Consider the following 10441-nt stretch of genomic DNA (forward strand, 5'->3'; position numbering starts at 1 on the left):
TTGCATAAGTTTCTACCATTAAAGATATGTGGATTTTGAGGTTATTATTTGTTTTTAAAATGCGATCCCCATTTTATGTTTTAAAAAATGGTTTTAATGTGCTTGCTATATTACTTTTCTAGTATTATATAAGTGATACAAATATTTTTGCTAGCGATATAACTTATGTCATCATGAGTCTATATAGCAATAACACGTTTCTTGTAAAGATAAAAACGACAACTACTAGAAAACTGGAAATTGGAAGTGTAAAACTCATTAACGAAAAAAAGATACAGTTGTGAGAAGAATTAATTGAGTTTTCAATATTTTTAAATAGTTTGTTTGGTTTTTTTTAGCGAAGTTAACAGTATATAAATTGAACCATAAGCACATTTTATGAAGTTGGAGGAGAGGATTTTAAGTATTTTGCAGTTGTTTAACATTTTCAAAGGCATGAAATTGATGCTTATTGTAAAGGGGCACTAAGGAAGTTATCATCGCAGTCCCTGACATAGAAAACTATAAAAATCACACATAAAATATTTTGCTTCGTGCTAGGCGTTATTCAACTTACCCTTACTTGATCTATATGGCTTTATAGTAAGTTTATTCCGGGACATCTCTACACTTGGGAAAAACTCGACATGCTTAAGAAAATCATTTGAAAACCCATCATTTTTAATCAAAGCAAAAAAAAAAAAAGTATAAATAAATTAATAAAAAACAGTAATTTAAGAAAAAAAAAACAAATATTAAAAGCCTGTCAGATTGGTTGCTCAAATTTTATAAAGCTAGAAGTTCAGATTGACGTAACTACGCGGCGAATCTAAACTTCTATAGGGGTATAAAACTCTTTAATAAAAATCCCATCCAACTTGACAGCCACTTAGAAATTAGATGGGATTTTTATCAATCGTCTCTAGATTCTTGTAGAAGTAGAAGAAACCCAGGGCTATATACTAAAAGGTGGGGTGAGGAGGAAAAAAATCACTTGGAAATCGCCAAAAATAAGCCTTTACTGCAGTAATTAGCATATCGAGATTTCCCGCTGTTAATGGAGCAGTGGACATTTGGTTTTTAGCCTACTTTCCTAGTAAAAGTCAGAAATAGAAGAAAAAAGCATGAAAGAAGGCTTAATGCATCTTAAAAATATCGCGAAAAACAAACAAAAAAAAGTCAAAAGTAAACAAAATAATTAAATAAATATCAAAAAATTAAAAATTGGAAAGTAGGATATTGAGATAGGGGAAAATGTCGGTCTGTCTGTTTGCCGGTTCCCCCCCCCCCCCAAATAACTTTTGAGTAAATAGTCCGATTCAAACAATTTTTTTTTGTTCGAAAGATCTCGCCGATTTCACCTCATTCCTATATTTAACTTTTTTATTTGAACTGTTTTTTGTTCAATTTTGAACAGTTCAAAAAAATTTAACATTAGCGCCTACGAGGAAATTCAAGGCAGTTCCGAACTTAGAGGCGAATTTGCTTCAAACAAACTTTGTAGGAAAAAGCTTTTGATGAAAAACTTGTATATAAAATAGTTTTTTGATTTGAACAATTTTCTGTTCAATTTTGAACAGTTCAAATCCATTGACATTAGCGCCTACGGGGAAACTGAAAATCAATGTAGATTCCGTACTTGAAGACGGATTTACTTCAAACAAATTTCGTTGGAAATAGCTCTTGACTACCAACTCCCGATTCCGACTCCGAGAATTTTCGGGCACCTGACTCTGACTCCGACTCCTGTGCCCGACAACTAGTTGGACTCCGAGTTCTTAGCTTTGGCAAAAATTTATATACGAAGAAAAAATGACTGACTCCGATTCTTGGATATTCGACTCCGACTCCGACTCCTTTATCCCAAAATGAGATTAACTTTGACTCCGACTTCGCAGCTATGGTTTTACCTGTGAAATAATTATGTTTGATATGCCTTGTTTTTATTTTCACTCTAAATTTAGGTACTCAGTTTTCGGCGGATAGTTTTGAAGTAATTTATGTTTCTACATAAAAATATGCGCTGACATTTTTTTTTTTTTTTTGACGATGAAAATTATTTCTTTAAGTCGACATTTTATTGCTTTTATTTATTTTGGTAAGTGTATTAGTTCATTTAAAAAATGGCAGCAGGGGAAAAAGAAACGATTTTTTTAAATATGATGTATTTATTTTAATAAGTTTATTAATTTTAATTATTATTTTTTTCGTTTTGAAAGCTGTTAAAGATTCTTTTTTAACGGAAAAAAGTGTATTAGCTGCTTTGTTTAAAAGGTGCTGCTATTTTATTTGTTCGTTTATTTAATTATTTATTTTTTTACGTATCTAGTTTTTTAGATGAGTGAGCCATATTTTATTCATAGAAATCAGCTTAAAATATTAAAAAAATATGTCTGAAACAATTTGCGATTTTAGCTATTTTTGAGAATATTGATCAGGTACTAGAAAGTAGATATGGGTATACAGAAAAATAGGCTCGTTTAGTCCTAGGCGGAACTTCTTGCTAAGTATACAGTTGTATTTATTGCTTTTATGGTTACTGATCTTTTCTCCTTAAAGTCTCGAAATGTACATAAATAACTCCATTGTTAAACTTAATTTTTACATAAAAAACCTTGCGTGTAACCATGAACCTCCAGCTAAAAACCTTGCTGAATAATTGTCTCGCTATAGAAATAAACGAACTGTTTGTGTAATTGTGGAAATCAATTTTCCTTGAAAAAGCAGTGCTAGTAATGACATCCATGGTAAAAGCCTCAAAAATCCTGGAAAAGAAAACATCTACTAATGTTCGTATAAAACATACTTAAAGCTAAGATATTATATTTTGTTCAATTAGCATACTTATAATGCATATTTTTTGGCAAAAAAGGAATAAACGAAAAAAAAAAATATGTCAGATATAGAATGCCAAAATTTCATTAATCTCATGTTAATTTTTCGTTGTAATAATGACTTATCATTTTAATTTGAACATATAGGTGCCGTTTTAAGTAAAAAATAATATACTAATGTGTTAATAAACGTAGCTCATTTCCCGTATACAGCATCGAGTTTTTAACTTTCTTCTATTTCTTTGCTCTTTCTTCTTACTGCAAAGTGGCTTGGATTCCAAAACATTTCAAAACGCCCATTTTAACAGAAGATACGTGTAAGTAAATTATGTAGCTTTTCTGTGAAGCAAAATTTTTTATTAGTATGCAAACAATGATATTCCCTTCGATTAACGGATACAAATTATGTTTAATAAGTTCTGAAACGATAGGGTTGTTTCCTACCGTCAAAAGTACTACTTTTAGTCACTAAAATCGGTAGAAAAAGCAAAAAAAGTACAGTGCTGGTAAAAAAAAAAAAAATTGCATCCCCCTCGCATTTTCACAACAATGGGATTATGTGAGAAGTTTTGGTCAACCGATTAACGATGAATGTATGTAAAATTCTGCAAAACTTATGAAATAAGCATTTAACAGCAAGAATCCGGTAATTGTTTACGTAGATCGGGGCTGTTCAAGCGTCAAAGGCAAACTGCTGACCCCATGCTCATTTTCCCATATCTGAACCTGCGTGAGTTTAGAGAAAAAAAAAACTTAACCCGATGTCAATTTAAGGCTAAAGGCAGGACAAAGGTTTTTAAATTGTTACTTACCAGTTTTTCCCTGTGACACGGAGCAGAATCATCCTGGAAAATGACGTTTGGAACTGAAGTAAAGTGATACCGGATAGTAGGAAGCAATTTCTCCTCCAAAATGCCAATATACACCTGAGTGTTTACTGTTCCTTGCACAAAGTGAAACCCACCAGCTCCTTGATCAGAAATACATCCCCCATGGATGCTTGACTATGTGTTGAATGCAGTCGGGATGATATTCTTCTCTTTTGCGGCGCGGGATGCAATTTTTTTTGACCACCACTGTAACATGGAGGCAGAAAAAACTATTATTTTCCCAACAGTTTTTTTTTAATTTAATTTTTTAAAATGTCCGATTTTGGAAATAAGGCGTGGTCTTCATGACGGCACACGTGATGTACTTTGGCACGCTACTCAACCACGTTGCCTGGTTATGATAATTTGCGTTGTGCGTTAATGACATCAGTGAATGCCATTTCGTCGCTTCTGATGTCATGTGCTGAAGTGTAAAAAATGAATTTCAATATGCGCTCTGATTAAAATAATTGTTAAAAAATATTAAACTTTGTCAAATCAAGTAAAAAGGGTTAAACCCTATGTTGTTAAGCATGCTCTTTCAGAAAAAAATCCGTTTAAAATTTCTGAAATAACCCCATTAATGTTTCTTATCAATGGATTTTTCTTCAGCTAAAAAATGGATTGAATTGAAAAAAAAATTCATATAATTATAAATTTTTAAAGCAAAAGGGTGAAACAAATGCTCCAGGAGGAAAACAGTTTCAAAGTACTTAACCAAAAGCAAGTAATTTAAAGCAGAATCTAAAAATTTGGATTCTTTACTCTTGTAAAAATGAATTTCCGATGTCCCCGATTGAGTGTCATGGAAGTTTCGTCTGACGATTAGTCAAATTTGGAGACATGATTACAATATTGCAATTTTTAAATGCTTGAAGATCCTTTTTCATAAAATGTACGTCTGTTCACATACCAATATTTTATCATTCGGTAAAATTTTAAGTGTTATTTGGCAATCAGAGAACTTTGGAACAAAATGTTTGATTCGGGGCTTCCCTGGTTTTTCATAAGATTTCGCTTACGACTATTTTCAAAACGAATATATCAGTCTTGACAAATTTCTTAATGATAAGAGTTTGTTTACAGCATTTCTTTAAATCTGCACAAAACGATACAAAACTTCTCTTAAAACTTAATATGAAGCTTAAAAAATAGGAGCAGCGTAAAATATGGGTACTATTTTTTTTTTTTTTTTTAGTTTTTATTACTCTTTTTGATATAACAATTTTTACATCTTCAAATATTTTTCGAATTACATTTTTATTCATGATCAACATTTTTTGAGCCTGCAAAATATATTGCAAAGATACTGCGAAAGCACTTATTTTTGCGAAAATTTATGCATCGTGAAATATTTTCTGCAGGTAGATTTTTCACTTTCCTTTAAAATTCGCAAAATTTTCTGCTCACAAAATCCTCGATATCTTTCTTTTCGCAAAAAATAATTAATTTTGCTATAGGTGTGGATTTGTGACAAAACCGGTAATACGTGCCAATATTGGTGATACGTTATTCGTATCTAGGGTTGCTTGAAGAAAAGTTAGGAAAATAGTCAAGTTGTTTCGAGAAATTTAATGTATAAACAAATCTGTAATCAACATCATATTCATATGTAGCTCAAATGATTTTCATGAATCAAAATCCTCATAAAAATAATAGCGAATTCATTGATCGAGTAACTTCAGCAACATTGAAACTCGCAATATAGCATGATAATCTGATAATATTTTTTGGTAATGTTTGACGCGCAGAGAAATGCTTTATCTTGTCAGGGACGAACTATATCCGGTAACGTAACCGGTTTACTGGTGATACTAATTTCTAAGAGAATAAAGGAACGAAAAAGAGGCCAATAAGTAAAGCTATCTACTGGAGTTTAGGGTTAATCCACTGAAGTTTAGGGTTGAAATTTCAGTTGCTTTATTCAAAACTAGAAGCAATTTTTACGCGTCATACCTTGACGGTCGATTTTTTAGTATGTTACGAATTGTGAAACAATTTTCAAACTTACCTTTAAAAAATAGTTAGTTAGAAAATCATTCCATTTTTTCAAATTCCAGCCCAAAGGGAAGCACTATCACAGTTCAACTCTTTCCCCAATCGTGTGGATTAGATTCCAAAAAAACATTGTTCTTCCACTGGTTAACAAGTGTTCTCTTTCTATGCTATTTGCAGATTTTAAAGCAAAATCCTGTACAAAATTTTCCTTGTGTTTATCCTACATTTTCTAAAACCATCGAATTTTTTTCCTACTTTTTTTCAAACTAGATTCATTTAATGGTTCGTTCCTTTAGTCTATTTATTTCATCCATTTAGGAAAGAAGTAGTAAAACTGAATCTAAGGTGCCATGCCTCGAAACATCACGCATTCTGTCCTGCATATGACATCTCTATGTGTTTTATTTGAAAACATATACTAAACAAATTTTTTGGAACAGTTTTTTTTTTTATTATTGACAAACATATTATAAACGCATGTAGGGTAGTGACGACCTCTTAAGAGAAAATATGGATAGCTTGTCTAATTCAAAAAAAACAAACAATACTTTTTTAACGAACTACAAAGGCAAAGCATAAGAAACAGTTTTCAATCAACAAATTTTCATTGAATGTTTTGTAATCATTTTAATTTTTTTTATTTACTTACACCATTGAAATAGGGTAATGCGACAAACTGTGTTGTAACTGTGCTCAAAATTTGGATATATCATTTAAGAAAGACAAAAATCCGATTCATACATAGTTTTGGGGGATGTTTTCATGCTTTTACATATACGTGTGTGACCACAACATAAGGCTTAATGACACTAATTTCCATATTACTGAGGTAGGAAAATCATTTTTTGTTATAGCTTCCGAATTCTCCGCAAGAGCAACAGAGCTTGAAATTAAAATAAATTATAAGAGTTTTCATGAATTATTGAAATAATTTTTTTTATTATCATATTTATTTTTAAACAATTGAGCAATTTTCAAAGGTAATTGAGCTGGACCACTTTGTCAGGTGGTCTATTTGTGAAAACACCTAACGGTCCAATGATAACAACTGCGTCATTTTAAATATTCTTATAAGTGTGACGAATCATGATGAAACATGAAGTATGGGGAATTATACTTGAAAAGGCTTTCTTTTAAGTCAATGATCACGTTTAATTGATCAGTGATATTCAATGCATGTTATAAAAAATTTCAATTATTAGTAAGATAATGTTAGAAATCTTTTATGATCGATTAACAATATAATGAAATAATTTTAGCTATTTGACGACTCTGCAGTAGACTGTTTTCAGACAACGGAAGGTATCAAAACTGATTCCGCGTCTGCACAAACTCTGGTACGTGAAATATCTTCGCGATCTAGTCATGGGACCGGTTGATTGACCGCAACCTTCCCCTAATGTCAATAATAACACGCCCCAATCGAAGTGAAAAATTTTGTAAAATAGCCAAATTCCTTAATTTTCACAGCAAGTATTAACTATATTTAAAGTTTAAAACAAATGTTAAACAGTAGAAACAGCTGAAGTACAGACTGGATTCGACTGGCTTCGGCAACACTATTATTTTTTTTTTTATAATATAGAAAGAAATTACAATAATGAAGGTTGATTAGCTATTTGGTGATAAAAACTTTAATTATTGCGTAAAATATATGAATGATTATGTGATATCATTTGCAACTATAAAGGCTGTTCACTCTGCAGAAGCAATAAAGTTTGTCAATATTTTAGACAACTAAAAAAAATGGAAGTAATTTCTAATACAAAGTTGAAAATTTTTTGTGTGCAAATTCAGTGGTTTCCTTGAAATCTGGTTTGAGACGCTTGGAGTCATAATTAGTTTCTTTATTTGCTACACCTATCTCTATTTTTTATTCGACAGAAATTGCAGCATCAAAACTGTTTACTCCACTAGTTTTGGTACTGCTTCACAATTGCCCACCAAATTCTAATGCTTTTACTTGGGGAAATCTTTCATTTATTTCGTTTGAAATAAAATATCCTTAAAGGCCATCAAATTATGTAATGGATGGTTCGTTGATGTATACCTTGCCATTATGTATTTTGAAAGTTAAACGTAGTTGTACAAATATCTAAAAATTCCATTTCTTTCGAATCAAATGAATGTAACTGAAAAACAAAAATTATTAATAACTTTTCGCTATTCACCTGGCGTAATCAAAAGCAGTACATAAAAAATCTAATTTTATTTGCTTCATGTCCACTTAAAGTAGTATAATACTAACTAACTGCAGCGGTGATTTGTAGTCGTCTGTTGTCTCTCGTAAAACAATTTGATTCTTGGCGAATTTACTCACTTTTTATGTCTTTACGAATACTGTTTGTAACACATTTATCTTTAATGCAGGCAGTATGTTAAAACGAGTCTACAATTAGTTCATGTTCCACCTCCCACCGTGAAACATATGTACAAACGGGTAATTTAAATCAATGTTTCAGTGTGTGTTTCCATGCTTTGTTTTCTTTGGTTTATTTTATCATGAAATCTTACTTCTGTTTACTTCCTTTTACGAAGTAAAGGAAGTAATGTATTCGCAAAAAAAATTTCACTCAAAAATCGGCCTTAATTTCCATTTTGCTCGCCCCCGTATGAATGTTGAGTTTTTTTTTGTTTTTTTTCAACAAGACCATACTTTGATATATGCCTAAACTTATAGGCACCCGAAATATCCATTTTGACGATCCCGAATTAATTACAACGAGTTTTCTCGTGACGTCCGTATGTACGTATATATATGTGCGTATGTGCGCATGTACGTATGTATATCACATAACTTAAAAACTGTATGTCCTAGAAAGTTGAAATTTGGTACGTACACTCCTAGTGGGGTCTAATTGTGCAAATCTCCTTTTCGTTGCATTAAGATGTTCGAAAGTGAGTCTTTTGCTCCTTTTTTGGGGGAAATCATTCTTAATTTCAATGCAAAATCAAGTGGTGTTATAATTTGGCAAACACATGGCAAAACATCACCAAACTTTTGGTCGCCAAGTTTTTCGTCAACTTGGCGACAAATTTGGCATTATTTTAAAAATTTAAATCTGGTTTTATTTTGGCCACTATTGGTGATATTTAGAGAGTTAACAATTGAATCACGTTAAAATGTTCAACATTGGGAAAATTAATCTGTATAAAACGTTTTTTTAATTCAGTTCGTAACAAACTTTTGATAAAAATATTGATATTGAAAGTGTTTCTTTGCTTACTCCAAGGTACTATTATCATTGTATTGGCGTAAAAGGAAGTTACGTGAATCTTACATCAGCTCGATTCTACTAAATTTGAAGAAAATTAGTTTTTAAAACATTGCCCATCTCTGGAGCACCATTTAAAACTATAAGACTGACCCAAATACTTTCTGGCGCAGTTTTGGAGCAACTGTAAAAAACTAATAGGGAGAGGTCTTACAAAAACTTAAGATGAAAAATAAGGACCACCCAAATAATCATAATATCCTTTTGTCAGTCTGTAAAAATTGGGCCTGTGAAAAGGACTTTTATTTAAATCGTAGTACGTGCCTAGAGCTTTAAGGGAAAACTCAAATTTTCACTTGAAATGAACACTCAATTACGCTTTACTTTTTTTTTGTTATTTTTCCTTTCTCATTTTTCCTTTAAATTATTGTTTTTCGCATACAATCCGCAGATAAATGACATTAATATTTAGATACAGATAATTTTTGATTATTACAGCGTAAGTTAAAGAGATAATGTAAATATGTTTTCCAAATAAATACGGCGTTTCATTTTTCCTTTCTTCAGGTAAGAAATTATCTTCGTACAGTTGCCAATGATAATGGCTTTGAGCAATTAACTCTTCAGTTGCCTTTAGTGTAGATTACGTATTTTTAGGTAATTTCATATCAAAAGTTTTCTTTTGCATTTGAAGAAGTAAACAAAATAGAATGCTACTGCCAGCAGATAAGAATACGTCCTTATAGAGTTGAAATTCCTTTAAAAAAAAACCATTGTTACCGTCTGGGAGTAGATTATTTAAACGATCTGAATTACGAGTGTAAAGTTAAAGCGGGGGAGATGGGGGGGGGGTCATAAAATTGAAACTAAATAAATCACTGTACTGATAAATGTTCTAAATGTTTGAAAAGAAAATAGAGGTAATAATTCTATTGCCAATCAAACGTAATGAACTGTACTAAACCACTTTGGATATCATTATTTTGCAGGGAAATCAATAAGATTGTAATCGATGCAGAAAATGTTACCTGGATATGTAAGGAGAAATATTTGATGTTCACAATGATTGCAAGAAAAGCTGCTCGTAGAAATACAATACGTTACTGGAGCCTTAATGTTTGCAGACAAAGCTGCTGCAATTACTAATCATGTCGATATTCCCATCGTTTATACTCATCATAAAGGCCATATTCATAACCTTCGAAAATGTTACATGAAGTAGAGATTTGACATCAAAATTGAGAAATCAAAACTTATATGCTATTCAAAAATAAAATGTAACAAAATAGGTGTTAATTTCTGATTCAGAATTTCAAATGGAACCATATTTACAAGTAAACCATAATCCCTTCAATGTCATTTATTTGGTGACTAAATACCATAATATACTGGATCACAAACTTAAATTCAATCAACACATGACAAATACGTTACATAAAAAAGTACTTGCAGATTTGTAGAAAAAAAATACCTTTAAATATCCAGTATAACAAATTGAACATTGATAGAACCTTTTATATGATTTTACTTAAATTTCATGTTTGTG

The sequence above is a fragment of the Uloborus diversus genome, chromosome 5 (assembly GCF_026930045.1).
Source record: "Uloborus diversus isolate 005 chromosome 5, Udiv.v.3.1, whole genome shotgun sequence".
Taxonomy (NCBI): Eukaryota; Metazoa; Arthropoda; class Arachnida; order Araneae; family Uloboridae; genus Uloborus; species Uloborus diversus.